The 16,692-nt window shown below is 37.2% G+C and overlaps 1 protein-coding gene across 3 annotated transcripts in view; it reads right to left on the bottom strand.

The window, feature by feature from the left end:
• The window catches only part of LOC105492657 (ARF like GTPase 6 interacting protein 6), a 49,037-nt gene that overhangs the window by 12,392 nt on the left and 19,953 nt on the right, over nt 1–16,692 (bottom strand). The window contains exon 4 of one of the 3 annotated variants that reach the window (XR_003020658.2): nt 13,383–13,492. The exons of the other annotated variants lie outside the window; for them this stretch is intronic. The gene's annotated coding sequence lies outside the window, so the exon portion shown is untranslated. The remainder of the gene's footprint in view (nt 1–13,382; nt 13,493–16,692) is intronic. 3 annotated transcript variants of the gene reach the window in all.

Here is a 16,692-nt window from a genome sequence, read left to right as displayed (position 1 = left end):
TAAAAAGGAATGAAGTACTGACATATGCCACAATGTGGATGAACCTTGAAAACAGTATGCTAAGTGAAAGGAGTAAACAAAAAAGAATACATTAAAAAAAAAAATCTGTATGATTCCATTTATATGAAATGTCCAGAATAAGCAAATCCATAGACAAAAAGTACACAATGGGTTTCCAGGGGATAGAGGGAGGGGGAAATGGTGGAGTGATTGCTAATGGGTATGGGGTTTTCATTTTGGAGTGACAGAAATGTTCTAGAATTAGAAAGCAGTGATGGTTGCTGAATATTGTTATTCAGTAGTTTTTAGTGAAAGTATTAAAAACTACTGAATCATTTTAAAAGAGTAAAGTTTTATCCTATGTAAATTATATCTCAATAAAAAAAAACCACTTTACTGTCAGACATTAAAAGAGAACCTGGGCCGGGCGCGGTGGCTCACACCTGTAATCCCAGCACTTTGGGAGGCCGAGGTAGGCATATCACGAGGTCAGGAGATCTAGACCATCCTGGCTAACACAGTGAAACCCCGTACCTACTAAAAATACAAACAATTAGCCAGGCATTGTGGCGGGCGCCTGTAGTCCCAGCTACTCAGGAGGCTGAGGCAGGAGAATGGTGTGAACCCGGGAGGTGGAGCTTACAGTGAGCCAAGATCAAGTCACTGCACTCCAGCCTGGGAGACAGAGCGAGACTCTGTCTAGGAAAAAAAAAATAAAAAAAAAGAAAGAGGACCTGAATGAAGGGAGGTATCTATCATAACGTGGGAATACTCAGCACTGTCAAGGTGTCAATTTCTTTCTTTCTTTTTTAAATAAACACCTATAAATTCAATGAGATCTCAGTAGTAGTTCAATAGGATTCTTCTTGGTAGAAAATTGACATTTTGTGTTCTCACTCACAGGTGGGAATTGAACAATGAAAACACTTGGACACAAGAAGGAGAACATCACACACCAGGGCCTGTTGTGGGGTGGGTGGAGGGGGGAGGGATAGCATTAGGAGATATTCCTGATGTAAATAACGAGTTAATGGGTGCAGCACACCAACATGGCACATGTATACGTTTGTAACAAACCTGCATGTTGTGCACATGTACTCTAGAACTTAAATTAAAAGAAAAAAAAAAGGAAATTGACATTTTGATACTCAGTTCACCGATACAATAAATGTGCAAAAAGAATAAATATTCTAAAAATTCAAATCATAACCTACAATCAAAGTAGTTTTAAAAAGAAGTAAACTGATGCAGAAATAAAAAAGACATTTGAATAGACTACAGACTACAGGATCTAAAAACAGATCTATGTTTCTGAGTGTATGTATGTGGGTGGTGGTGAGGAGATGTTTTACCAATAAGGCATTTTTTAAGTCAGAGGAACAAAACCTACAATTATTTCTTTACAGGTTCTTTCCTCCTTATTCCTAAGAATCAGTTTTTTATTTAGCAGTATAGAAATAATCAAGATTCAGCTTATTTTCAAAAGAGGTGTCATATCTACATGGAGTAAAAAGAATGGTGGCTTCCTTTCAGTCTTCTGCTTTTATTTTTTTTCTTTTTGAGACAGGGTCTCACTCTGTTACCCAGGCGGGACTGCAGAGGCATGATCATGGCTCATTGCAGCCTCCACCTCTAGGGGCTCTGGTGATCCTCCCACTTCAGCCTCCCAAGTGACTGGTGAGGCAGGAGAATAGGGTCTAGGGGCAGGGAATTCGAGGCCAGTCTGTGCTAACTTCCTAAAAGAGAAACACCAAGGTCTGGGGGCAGGGAATCTAAGGCCAATTTGTGATAATTTCCTAAAGTTCAGTCAAAGGGAAAACACCTGGGTCCAGGACAGGGAACCTAAAGCCAATTAATGCACACTTCTTAAAGCTAAACCGAAAGGAAAAACCCCATCTCCCCACGCCAGAGTAACAAAGGATCAAAGACTATTATTCTCCCTACAACCTTCCCGCTTCCACTACATCTCAGATGGAAAGGGCAAACGTCCTGCACAGGATGCCAATTCACCTCAGCCTTTAATTAGCAAAAGACCAAATCCTTCATCCAGATGAGAGGCAGCCAATAGGGACCTCAAAAGGAGTACTTAAAACCCAGAGAACTTTGTAACCAGACCCTTGAGCCGCTTACTCGGGCCCGATTCCACCCTGTGGAGCGCTTTCTCGCTTTAACAAATCCCTGCTGTTGCTGCTTCATTCATGCATTTTGTTCCTTTGTTACTTTGAGGGTTTTGTTCATTTCTTTGTTCCAAATGCCAAGGACCTGGACAACTCACTCAAGGCCTTCCTTCAAGTAACCCTGGCACTACAGGCATGCGCCACCAAACCTGGCTAATTTTTTGTAGAGATATGGTTTTGCCATGTTGCCCAGGCTTGGTTTCAGTTTTGTTCAGTTTCATCATGGAGTCTACTATGGATTCCAGAATGGTTCTTATTATTGCAAGTCATGACCTTTTATTTCCATACTCTGAAGCAGGAAAACACTGTTATGGTAACAGAAGGGTAGAGGGGTTTGAAAAGACTGAGTGGAGAATATGTAATTTTTGTTCATTGGTTCTTCTACAGTTTCATGAAGAGAAACATAAGGGAAAGGAAAGGACCTAATCCCAGAAGAATAAGCCTGATCAGGAGAAGCAACTTACCTTTATTATGTAATTTAGATCAATAAAGCAAAATGACTATAATTTCTGAAATCCTGTGTAACAGTCTAACATGGTGATGGGAATATAAATTAATATAGCCATTATGGAAAACAGTATGAAGTTTCTAAAAAATCTAAAAATGGAACTACCATATAATCCAGCAATTCCACTACTGGGTATTTATCCAAAAGAATGACAATCAGTATATTGAAGAGATATGTGTACCCCACATTTACTGCAGCACCATTCACAATAGTCAAGATATGGACTCAATCTAAGCGTCCATCAACGGATGAATGGATAAAGAAAATGTGGTACATATACATAACAGAATACTATTCAGCCATTAAAAAGAATGAAATACTATAATTCCTGGCAACATGGATGAGTCTGGGGGACATTAAGTGAAATAAGTCAGGCATAAGAAGATAAATATCACAAGTTCTCACTCACATGTGGAAGCTTAAAAAAAAAAACGAGCTCATAGAAGTACAAAGTAGAATTGTGGTTATTAGAGGTTGAGAACGGTGGTGGGGTAGTAGGGGAAGAAACAGCAGTGGGTGGGGTGGGGGAGGATAGCAGGAGGTTAGTTAATGGATACAAAATTACGATCAGACAGGAGGAATGATTTCTACTGTTCTATAGCACTTTAGAGTAAATATGGTTAACAATAACTTACTGCATATTTTCAAAAAGCTTTAAGAGAAGATTTTGAATGCTCACAATACAAAGAAATGATAAATGTTTTCAGTGACAGATACGTTAATTAGCCTGATTTGATCATTATACATTGTATCAAACTATCATTCATTCTGTATTCCACTAATGAATATGATTATTATGTGTCAACTAAAAATAAAAAAAAAGTCAAGCATGGGAAAATTGATCAGATAAAAATTAAAAAATTTCCATTCAAGTAAAACTATAGCATTATTTATTATTAATACTGCCAAACTTCAAAAGTGGGTAGTGGATAAGATTGCATTACTGAATGAGGTAAAAGATAAAAACAAGAAAAAAAATCCCATGGTCTCAATGGCAACATAATAGAAATGTTGCACTTTGAAGACCTTCCATTTTACTTCAAAATTTACAAGGCTTATATATTTTTTGAAAATGGCGTGACTATTTGTGGAGATGTTACTACAATTATTATTTGTATATATAAATGTGACAGGTTAAAACAAATTCACAAAGAAATTCTAAGTTGCTGACATTCTCTCCATATACTTAAATACACTGAATTTTCCTAAAACATTCCTTTGCTTAAATGTGTTAACTGGATATAAAATGTAAACGAGCAGAGCAAACAATATTATTAACAAGGCTAAGTTTCCTTAATGATACAAGTTTTGACCCAGGTTTTAACAGGTACAGCAACGGACTGACAGACAAAAGAGGTATCATCATGTAAAGGGAAAATAAAAGAACCAGAAGTGGAACTCCAACTTAAGATTTCGTGCTTATCAGGAGAAAAACTGGATTAGATGAACCTAAGGTCACTTCTATTTCCTTCCTTCCTCCCTCCCTTTCTCTTTTTTTCTTTTCTTTTTTTTTTTTTTTTGATAGTCTTGCTCTGTCACCTGGTCTGGAGTGCAGCAGTGTGATCTTGGCTCACTACAACCTCCGCCTTTCAGGTTCAAACGATTCTCGTGCCTCAGCCTCCCAAGTAGCTGGGATCACAAGCGCAGGTGCCACCATGCCCAGCTAATTTTTGTATTTTTAGTAGAGATGGGGTTTCAACATGTTGGCGAGCCTGGTCTGGAACTCCTAACCTCAGGTGATCCACCCAGCACTCCCAAAGTGCTGGGATACAGATGTGAGCCACTGTGCCCAGTCTTAGTTCTACATTTCTGTAAGTATTCCAGGTAGCAAGAAATAATCCTAAAAAATACCTCAAAGAGATTATGTACAGTTTTTTACCTATTAAAACAGGTTATTGGTCAACATTACCTGTACTTAAAACTAGAACAATGATGCAGAGGATATAACTACATAAATATTTTAGTCCCAGAGAGTCAATTAAGGAAACCTATCTATGATGAAAATTAATGGATATAATTTAACCTGCTACTTCAACACTGTAAGACGTGACTGTTCATTTGACCATATGAAAGAATAAGTAGCAAAATAAATAGAGTACTCAATGGCAAAACTGGAATGTTTCTTCAAGTAAAAGTTAGGATTCCTAAATGTGGATTTTATTATGCTGAGATAAAGTTCTTTTATACTGCAAAACATTTCTGAAATAAAAATGAAAATAAATAAAAAATATTATTCAATAAGTCTAAAACGTGAGTGGAGATGTAGTTACAAAGAAAGGCTCATTACAACAGATCTACTTCCAAATCCTGAAAGATAAGCTATATAGAAGGTATGACCTTTTTCTGATTCTAGAGAATTCCTTTCAATAATAAAAAATTCTACAATGAAGTACTTATGTGGTCCCTGATAGTGGTTAAGAGTTCAAGCTCTATGATTAGATAAACACGGGTCTGAGTGCCAGCCTTGCCTCTTACAAGGAGTATGAAGAGAGCAACATTGTTTGACCTCTTTGACCTTCAATTTCCTCCACACAATGGAAACAAAAATAGAATCTACCCTTACAAAGCTGTTGTGAATACCAGGTGTCTGGCACATAGTAAATGATCAATACATCTTAGCTATATAGGAAAGAAACTTAGCTGCAGAAGAGATTTTAAAAAATTCTCCTGACCATTGACTTAGATTCTCCCTTCCAAGTAAAACACCTAAACCTAAACTTGCTTTAAAACCAAAACAAAAACACAAACAATCGTAGTATAAAGGCAAACCCAGGAAGTAGATGGAAGAAAGAAATGGGAGAATTACAGGTCTCTCTCTCTCTCGTGTGTGTGTGTGTGTGTGTTTTCTGCTTGATATTACCCTCTTCCTACATAACAACTTCTCCTTTTATAATTCACTGGAGAACCCAGACTTCCATTATTTATATCTAGATTTTATTCTGTGGAAATATGTCTAGCAATATATTTACATTACTATTAAATAGTAACTTGCAAAGTGAATATATTATAAAAGAATTATATTTTAATTATTTTCATTTTTCAGGAATGGAATACATTTAAAATATAAGATTCAAATGAATTCAATGACTTTGGCAATTTAAGTGGCTATATTCTTACATCTTGAAGCATAAATTAAAGTACTGAATAAGCAACTTCCAAAAATTCCAAATAAATTACCTTAAAAAGAAAAAGAGACAGAATAACAGAACTGAGCAGGTCTCTTGTCATGTTTCAGTTTGTTTTTATGCTAGTTTTGGTTGATCTGAACTGAATCTCTATACCACAGTACTAAACACCAGACTCCACTCTGTTAGAATAATTGTTCCATGCCCTATTTATTCCTGTATTTTCTTTCCCTCGCAGGTATTCCCATATGTCAGAGATGCTTTTATGACAGAACTCTTGTAATTTAAAATAATAACTTCATTTCCAGCTGATATTGCTTTAAGCAGAAAGCTCTCTGTGCTTGCCAGAATAAGAAGTTATGTTAAAGGCTCATATATAGACCCAACTGGCTATTCGTTTCCGTGTCTGACTGGCTCAGAGGGAGAAGGCATGAGCAAGATGGTACTAATCTATTCCCCTTTCACACATCTGAGCTGCCTTTGATTTCTCATTCTGTCCCTAGCCCAGGAATCTCTAATTCCTGAAAGTTTTTAAGCTGTATATAAGCTTTGTTTGGAGTAACTACCAGTTAGTTCTTTATCTGGAATCAAAAGATCTTAACACTAAACCTGAAGCTTGAAAAACAAACAAACAAACAAAAACAAGCAACACTGTATTTTATTAACTTAAAAAGCATTTCCTTTTTAGAAACATAAAACTACATTAACTTTATTGTATCCTTTTGTCCTAAAAATTACTTGTTAGAAATTGCTGAAGAGCAGACAAAGTTGTGTGTATTTCAATGAACTTGACCATTGTTATTTAAGAAATCGGGGTTAGAATTTTAAAGAGAATGCTTCCCTAATTTCACCTCTTTGCTATGTCTCTCATTAAGGAAATAATAACACACATGACTTTGCCTCTTACTTTTTACTCTAAAGTTCTTTATAACTTCCTCAATTCCCTTTTCATTCACCAAGATTTACAGAATACTCGGTATCAGGTATTAAATTACATATGGGAGATACAGAAATGAGTAGGGCTGGATGCGGTGGCTCATGCCAGTAATCCCAACACCTTGGAAGGCTGAGGCAGGAGGATGGCTTGAGGTCAGGGGTTCCAGACCATCCTGAGCATATAGGGAGATTTTGTGTCTACAAAAAAAATTTTGGCCAGGCATGGTGGCTCACGCCTGCCATCCCAGCACTTTGGGAGGCCAAGGTGGGTGGATCACTTGAGGCCAGGAGTTTGAGACCAGCCTGGTCAACACGGTGAAACTCCAACTCTACTAAAAATACAAAAACTTAGCTGGGTGCGGTGGCCTGTAATCCTAGCTCCTCTGGAGGCTGAGTCAGGAGAAGCGCTTGAACCCCAGGGGGCAGAAGTTGCAGTGAGCCAAGATCATGCCACTGCACTCCAGCCTGGGTGACAGAGTGAGACTATCTCAAACCAACAACAAAAAATAAAAATTAAAAAAAAAGAGAGAGAAAGGAGTAGGAGTCAGTATTGCCTTCGAAGATAACAGAATCTAGTGACATAGTACACTAACTTTTGCAGGCAGTATTACTGGAACATAAAGGAGCCATTCAGCTTGTAGAAGGGGAGAAAAAATTTCAAGGAAGAGCTAATCCCTAAACTAAAATTGAATATGAGGGATTTAGTGTTCTAAACACCTAACAGTATGCCCAGAAGCAAGAGACAATGGAGAGTACAGGAAGGTCAACAGTTTAATATGATCAGAATGAAAGACCTGGAAAGCTAGCTCTCTCCTCACTGGAGTTTAGTCATGGCTATACTATTCACAGGACTATTTTAACCTACCAGAAAATCTAATTCTCAATCTTTAAAATGAAGACAATAATTATTTTCATTAGTGTTCTTATAAAAACTAAATGAGATAATATTAACAAGTACTTCTTGGTTGGGCGTGGTGGCTCATGCCTGTAATCCCAGTGCTTTGGGAGACTAGGGCAGGAGGATTGCTTGAGCTCAGGAGTTCCAAGACTGGCCTGGGCAACTTAGTGAGACCCTATCTCTACAAAATAAAAATAAAAATAAAAGACTTAGCCAGGCATAGCAGCACTCGCCTGTAGTCCCAGCTACTTGGGAGGTGGAGGCAGCAGGGTTGCTTGAGCCCAGGCAGTTGAGGCTACAGTGAGCCATGATTGTGCCACTCTGCACTTCATCCTAGGGCAACAAAGCAAGACCCTGTCTCAAAAAATAAAATAAAATAAAATAAAATCTCAGGATAAATAACAATTATCCAAGAAAAGATAACTGGCAACTTGTGGTAGTCCATGGTCACACTTCTAGCTCAAAAAACCTTAAGAAAAGAAAACCTCTGACACTCTATCTGCTTTATCATCAGACATATCTGTTGCTTTAGTAAACTTACACTTATTGCCTATGGGGTACCATTGTTTTTACTCCATTTTAGAGATGAGGAAGTTATAGCTTGGATACACTAACTGACTTGTTCAAATGTCCTTCTGCTAGGGTAGGGCTGGATTTGGAAGCTACGTCTCCTGACTTCAATACCCTTTTTAATTGTATCAAGCTGCCTCTGGTAATTTATAGGTTATTAAACAAAAAGGGTTCCAAGTACAAAACTGGCAAGCACTGTCTCTCAAGTATTTCTTATCAGTATTGCTCTGGGCATAGGGATACTTGTGCCTTTTCAGCTACTCATTTATAACACTGTAAATAGCACAAGCAAGAGCAGTCTGGCAAGGTGGCTCATGCCTGTAATCCCAGCACTTTGGGAGGCCGAAGAAGGTGGATCACTTGAACCCAGGAGTTTGAGACCAGCTTGGGCAACATGGCGAAACCCCGTCTCTATAAAAAATACAATACAAAAATTAGCCAGATGTGGTGGCGCATGTCTGTGGTCCCAGCTACTCAGGAGTCTGAGGTGGGAGGATCGCTTCAGCCCAGGAAGCAAAGGTTGTAGTCAGCCAAGATCATGCCACTGCAATCTAGCCTGGGCAACAAAGTGAGAACCTGTCTTTAAAAAAAAAAAAAAAAAAAAAGCTACAAAGCAAACACTTATTAGCTGTATCACTTTATGAAAACAAAACCAATAGTTAATACAATTTCTTAGAGGATTTTGTTACATCTATGTACATCTCCATTCAGAACAGTAATGAAATATATCTTACAAGATATGCATGTACTTTAACCCTTTACTTCAAGAAGTTGCAGTGCAATGCCATCAATATATTCATTAATAGTGACAGCACTGTAACTGATGGCTCTGAATAGTCCCCAGATAATGAGATTTCATGATACTCAAGTATCAAGGCCAAGTTCCTGATCCATCTCTTTTGTCAGTAGCTTTTCTCTCCTACTGCAATTAGCCATCTGACATCTGTTTCATTAGTTCATGGCAATAAAGAATCTGATTTGACAAACAGGCAGCTCTCCAGAATCTGTTATCAAAGTAGTAGAGTCACTTCATTGTGCTCAATGTTAAATCTAGTCTGCGTGGAAAAGAAATTTCTAATTTGAATACTAACTAACCCACTGTTTTTGATCTCCAAGGCTTATATATCTGCCCATCAAGAACCTGTAACACTTGTATATTATTTTATGCTAAAGATGTCCACAGATACTTATTTCCAAGGAGGAAAAGTCAATGCTTATATTTAGTTATGAGGATAGGCTAACTGTATTAAAGAAAATCAAGTGCTGCTGGAAATTTCAAATTTCAAGCAATTCAAGCAAAAATCAACTTGTTCCCTTTTCTTGAATTGCATATTATGATTTAACTGTTTTATTTGTTCTCTATCTTCATAACCCTCAATGTGAAGAAGTCAGAGAAAACTCTAATAATAATGTTTTAAAGACCCCAATTAATGTTGAATAGAAAAGTAATATTATAATACAGGATGCCAATCCTGAATCCTGAATGTTCCAGGAAATTCGCGTGTCAAAGTATTTTACTATCTGTGGCTCCCTACTACAGTTAACAACATGCTCTCACACACAAATGTTAGCATCTAATTACATACAGAACACTTTACATAGAAAGTAACACATGTAAAAGATTAACAGATCACGTTACTCTCTAAAATAGTTAATAAAAACAATTTACCAAAAATTAATTCAAACTAAAATTAACTTGTTCCCTTTTCTTTCTCACTTATAATTTATTTTGCAGATTCCAGATTGCATTGTAAGGCAATACAATTTTTTTAAACAAGGATGCACATAATGTTACATTAAATAAAAATTAAATTAAAAGCATATTTTCTAAAATTGAGTGTATGGTACTTATCAAATGTTATTTGTGGTTGGAAGAAGAAGAAATAGACGGATAATTCATAGTGATCAGACAATAAAGACTGATAGCATGAGGAAGGTAGCAGATACCCTTTGATTTGTATATTGACTGTGAAATAATGCAAACTGCCAATCTAATCTCATGGATTATATTTTAAGCAGGCATTTGTGAAAAAAAGACACCACTCTTTACCTTGGCATATGCCTAGAAATCATGATATAACACTAGTAACTGTGAAGTTTCCCTGCATTTTGACCATGAACTCTATATCAAATAAGCCATACAGGGTTATTTGATAAACACAACCAATAATACATCGAAAGAGGAGATACCAAACTTCAAACTTCTCTAAAAATGTAAGAGTAAATTTATGCTGACTTCTATAAAATAGACATTCAACAGTGTCTTCCAATCTGCCTAGGAAATGCACAAATGTAATTATTCAAAGGACACCTGAAGAACAAATACTGTAACTTAAAACTGAGTCTAGTTATAATAAAAATATAATAATTTTGCTTGACTTCTAATAATTCAAAATGACTATCTGTGAGATGACTTTGAAGGCTTTGGTCTCTAAAAGAGCTATGTAGGAACATTTTAAATGATGCCTTTAAAAAAACATTTTTAGCATAAACATAGATATTTAAGGTCATTAAACTGAACAAAGAGTTGTACTCAAGGTATAGATTTATTTTCTTTTTCTTTCTTTTTTTTTTTTTTTTTTGAGACAGAGTCTCGCTCTGTTGCCCAGGCTGGAGTGCAGTGGCCGGATCTCGGCTCACTGCAAGCTCCACCTCCTGGGTTTATGCCATTCTCCTGCCTCAGCCTCCTGAGTAGCTGGGACTACAGGCGCCCGCCACCACGCCTGGCTAGTTTTTTTTATTTTTTTTAAGTAGAGACGGGGTTTCACCGTGTTAGCCAGGATGGTCTCGATCTCCTGACCTCGTGATCCGCCTGTCTCGGCCTCCCAAAGTGCTGGGATTACAGGCTTGAGCCACCGCGCCCGGCCGAGATTTATTTTCAAAACAATTCAGTCTATGCCTCAAAAAGACTCATATTCAGTTATAAGATTCAGGATAAGAAATCTCTTACCATAGAAGTCAATTGAAGATTTAAGAACTGAGACATGCTCCAAAAACTACAATGCTGTGACTGCAAGACATGTTATTTCTATAGCATATCTCAAAAGAGAGAGAAAATCATTTAAAATCAGTTTCTCACTACATGATTCAACAATCCAAGCTTTGGATTCAGATATCCAATTCACCAGAAATCTTACTTTTATATACCTTTGATCAGCATAAGCTTGTAATTTGAAATTTTCAGCAGTACTTTATTTCCATTTACAGAGTTGGCCTATCCTCATAACTTTAAACACAAGCATTGATTTCTTTTCCTCCTTGGAAAGAAATATCTGTGGATATCTTTAGCATAAAATAATAGACCTATTAAGGAGCTTCCTTGGCATAGTAACTCCCATCACAATGATTTCAGCTACAGAAATCATTACATGCTAGGGGTGCTTGCCACTGTATTCTGTATACTTAGGTTATGCAAATTAACTAGATTTAAAATTAATAAACCAACTTTACTTGCCAAGAATGACTTATTTTGGAATCCCCAGGTTGTTTTGTATTCCTACAATGTTAATGTCCTACTGTGAAGGTTCAGTATGTGCTGTTAAATTTGACGTTTGATCAAAATTGTGAATGTTTTTTCATGTCAGCAATAAGACGCATCACTCATGTTATCATTTTTCCACTAAACTTACTACTATAGAGTAACATTTCTATCCTAGATGTGACATTTATTATCAGAGTGATTTTTATTTCTAGCACACTGAATAACTATGAACCTGCAGCTACATACTTTCACCACTAGATGAAGCTTGAACATAGGTGATGTGAAATGTGGAGTGCAGTCTTAAAAGTGGAATACAGGTACTACGAGAAGACAATGGAGAAGACAGAGAAAGTTTGATGTTAAGAACAGATTTTGATTTAGCAATATTGTGGGGGCAAAACTGCCACATAGCAAAAGCTCAGAATGCCTGTTAATCGTCAATAAAATGATGCTATTTCAATTAGTGAAATTCCTCTTACTGATGATTAATTTCATAATGCAGAGGAGATAAGTTAGCTAGTATGGTGAATAAAAATAAACACAGAGTCAGTTGCAAACTATGTTACTTGCAAATTACTTGACTTTGTGCAAGTGGCTTAAACTTCTGAGACTTGATTTCTTTATTAAAAAATGGAAACACCAGACTAATAGTAAAACCTAAGAGATGGGTGGCTTAGGAGGGCATTAGTTCCCCCATAATGTTTAATAGGACTCTCTTAAAACATCCCTAGAAATCCTAGAATATTAGCTTAAAAGGTATACTTGTTCAGGAAAACACACTGTAAGGCACAGCTAGTATCCACAACTAGTATTTTCCCAATCAAAAGGACTTAAAAGTTCTGCTGCCACTGGCCAAGCCTAGAACAATCCCCAAAGTTCTTTTTTTTTTTTTTTTTTAAAGAGCGTATCTTGCTCTGTCACCGAGGCTAGAATGCAGTGGCATGATCATAGCTCACTGCAACCTTGAACTCCTGGGATCAAACAATCCTGCCTCAGTCTCCGAGTGGCTAGGAATACAGGCGCATTTCACCACACCTGGATAATTTTAAAAATTTTTTGTAGAGGCAGTGTCTCACTATGTTGCCCAGGATGGTCTCAAAGTTCTAGGCTCAAGCCATCCTCCCACCTTGGCCTACCAGAGTGCTGGGATTACAGGCATGAGCCACCATGCCCAGCCCATGATTCTTTAAAGTTCTAGTTTTTCCTTGTATGCAGTATTTTTCCATGGGTAGGTAACATAGTGAGATGCATTAACTCCTGAAAACTATAATTAAAGCTGATAACCAAAATGTTAAATACTGACTATACATATACTGTTATATTTGTCTCTTGGAAATCACTCACAAAACCCAGACAATGAACAAGGAAAAGTGATGAGAAATGAACTGGAGATGTTGAGTAGGTAGTGTAGAAGAAGCAGGATAATGAATTATAACATAGTCAAAAATGGGAATGCCTATTTAGATATTCCCCAAAATCTAAACTTACTGCCTCTGCCTCTTGTTCTTTAACACTGTTAACAAACCTTTAATAACAACCAAGACAAGACTTTCTATCGAGTCTACTGGAATAAATACACAAAGAAAAGGACAGCTTACTAATTGGCAAGTTTATATATGTGATATTGCAGTATATCTTTTAACTTAGCAAAGTGGAATACATGGAACCATCTTTCCAAAAAACATACCTGTTGAAGTCCATTAACTATCTATCCGGAAATATATCTTGCAAAGTTCTCTATCTTGTATTTCCTAAACATCTTGTGCTTATGTAAAAGTGAAAGTTGCTGAGATTTATCTAATAAATAAATAACAGTAAACATAAAAAGATTTTAATATAAGAAAATGCTTTTATTTCTAATCTCAACCTCTTCTTATGAATTATTGATCCAAACTGATGATTTCATTAAATATGTCACCTAATATTTACTAAACAGTAATGAATGTTACTTTTATTCTTCCTCTGAGGGGTTTGTTTCTAGGGAAACACAATTGATAGTCACAGTAAATACGGTCTTCTCAAATGGTTTTCCCACTTCAACTATTCTGTTTAAAAAAACAAAACAAAACAAAACAAAACCCAGGTACTTAAGTCTGCAGAGATAGCAAAATACTACTATTTTAACAAACCAGTTAGATATGATTTATTTTACTCTCTTACAAAAAACTATATACATTGTGATCCCAATTTCGATTTTTAAAATATGCATAAAGAATGGAAAAATATACATTAAAATGTCAGCAGTAATTTTCCTTATTTCCATTTTTCTTTTTCTTTTTTTGGAATTTTCAACAAAGAATGTGAATTACTTTTATATAATTAGGAAAAATGCTTTCATTAATATTATTGCTTATTTTAGGTGAGAAAACACATAACCTGTCACAAAGATATTTTTATAAAAGTATGATGTTGCACATTGATAAAATATATCAATTTGATTTCAAAGAAAATATTAAGTCTGAAGATTTCAACTTTCTCAAAATGCGGAGTTGTTTCCCTGTACAAGGACTCACTCTACTGGTGACATAGAGAATATACTTAATCTGACATTTCTGAAGTAACTGCATATTTTCCATAAACACTAGAGGGCAGGGTTTTGACGATAAAACTCAACTTCGTTTGTATTTGTGTGTGTGTAAATATTTCACTTATATTTGGGTATATATATAATTTATATTTGTATATACGTACACATTATTTTGTACAAATACAAAATGTATATACACATTATTTTGTATAATAAACTCTTGGGCTCAAGCAATCCTTTTGCCTCAGCTTCCCAGTAGCCAGGACTACATAATATATATATATATATATATATATACACACACACACACACACACACGCATTATTTTGTATTTATACATATTTATGTGCATATATATTCTGTATTTATATGCAAATATATACACATATACAAACAAAAATATAAATACACATCTTTTATATTTTGTATTTATAGAAATGAATGTGTGTATTTTGTATTTATTTATATTTTGTATTCATTTGTGCACATACAACATATATTTTGTATACATTTCAAAACCATTTTCAGAGATTAATAAGTACATAATCTAAGGCTCTAATATGACACCATTTCATATTAAAACTGGATCCACTAGGCTGGGTGCAGTGGCTCATGCCTGTAATCCCAGCACTTTGAGAGGTCAAGGTGGGCAGGCTGCTTGAACTCAGGGGTTTGGGACCAGCCGGGGCACATGGCAAAATCCTGCCTCTACAAAAACGCAAAAATTATTTGGCATGGTGACACGCCTATAGTCCCAGCTCATTAGGGGAGGAGGCAGGAGGATCACTTGAGCCTGGGAGGTGGAGGTTGCAATGAGCTGAGATCACGCCACTGTACTCCAGCCTGGATAACAGAACCAGACCAGACCTTGTCTCAAAAAACCCAAAATCAAAAAAACATAATTACTAACTGATATGGTTTGGCTCTGTCCCCACCCAAATCTCATCCTGAACTGCAGTTCCCATAATCCCCACATGCCATGGGAGGGACCTGGTGGAAGGTAACTGAATCATGGGGGTGGTTACTCCCATGTGGCTGTTCCACTAATAGTATGTGAGTCTCTTGAGACCTGATGGTTTCATAAAGGGCAGTTCCCCTGCACATGCTCTCTTGCCTGCTGCCACATAAGATGTGCCTTTGCTCCTCCTTCATCTTTTGCCATCATTATGAGGCTTCCGCCTCCATATGGAACTGTGAGTCAATTAAACCTCTTTCCTTTATAAATACCCAGTCTCAGGTATATCTTTATTAGCAGTGTGAGAACAGATTAATACAGTAAATTGGTACTGGTAGAGTGGGGTGCTGCTGTAAACATACCTGAAAATGACTTTGGAACTAGGTAACAGGGAGAGGCTGGAATAGTTTGGAGGGTGCAGAAGACAAGAAAATGTGGGAAAGTTTGCAACCTCCTAGAGACCTGTTGAATAGCTTTGACCAAAATGCTGATATTGATATGGACAATGAAGTCCAGATTGAGGTGGTCTCCAACAGAGATGAAGAACTTATTGGGAACTGGAACAGAAAAGATGATTTCTGCTATGCTTTAGCATAGAGACTGGGAGCATTTTGCCCCTGCCCTAGAGATGTAAACTTTGAACTTGAGAGATGATTCAGGGTATCTGGTGGAAGAAATTTCAAAGCAGCAAAGTGCTTAAGAGTTGACTTAGGTGCTCTTAAAACCATTCAGTTTTGGCTGGGCGCGGTGGCTCACGCCTATAATCCCAGCACTTTGGGAGGCCGAGATGGGTGGATCACGAGGTCAGGAGATCAAGACTATCCTGGCTAACATGGTGAAACCCTGTCTCTACCAAGAATACAAGAATTAGCTGGGCGTGGTGGTGGGTGCCCATAGTCCCAGCTACTCAGGAGGCTGAGGCAGGAGAATGGCATGAACCTGGGAGGTGGAGCTTGCAGTGAGCCAAGATCGTGCCACTGCACTCCAGCCTGGATGACACAGCGAGACTGTGTCTCAAAAAAAAAAAAAAGCATTCAGTTTTATTCATTCACAAAGACATGGTTTGGAATTGGAACTTACGTTTAAAAGGGAGCGAAGCATAAAATCTCGGAAAATTTGCAGCCTGACAATGTGACAGAAAAGAAAAAACAATTTTCTGAGGTGAAATTCAAGCCAGCTACAGCAATTTGCAGAAATAATGAGGAGCCAAATGTTAATTGCCAAGACAATGGGGAAAATGTCTCCAGGGCATGTCAGAGGTCTTCATAGCAGCCCTTCCCATCACAAGCTGGGAGGCCTAGGAGAAAAAAATGGTTTCACAGGCCTTGCTGCTTTGTGCAGTCTCAGGAGTTGGTACCCTGTGTCCCAGGTGTGGCTAAAAGGGGTCACTGTACGTCCCAGGCTGTTGCTTCAAAGGGTGCAAACCCCACGCCTTGGTGGCTTACATGTGTTGTTGGGACTGCAGGTGCACAAAGTCAAGAACTGAGGTTTGGGAACTTCCACCTATGTTTCAGA

Source organism: Macaca nemestrina, chromosome 11, assembly GCF_043159975.1.
Source record: "Macaca nemestrina isolate mMacNem1 chromosome 11, mMacNem.hap1, whole genome shotgun sequence".
Lineage (NCBI taxonomy): Eukaryota > Metazoa > Chordata > Mammalia > Primates > Cercopithecidae > Macaca > Macaca nemestrina.
This window is presented reverse-complemented; position numbering and strand designations above follow the sequence as displayed.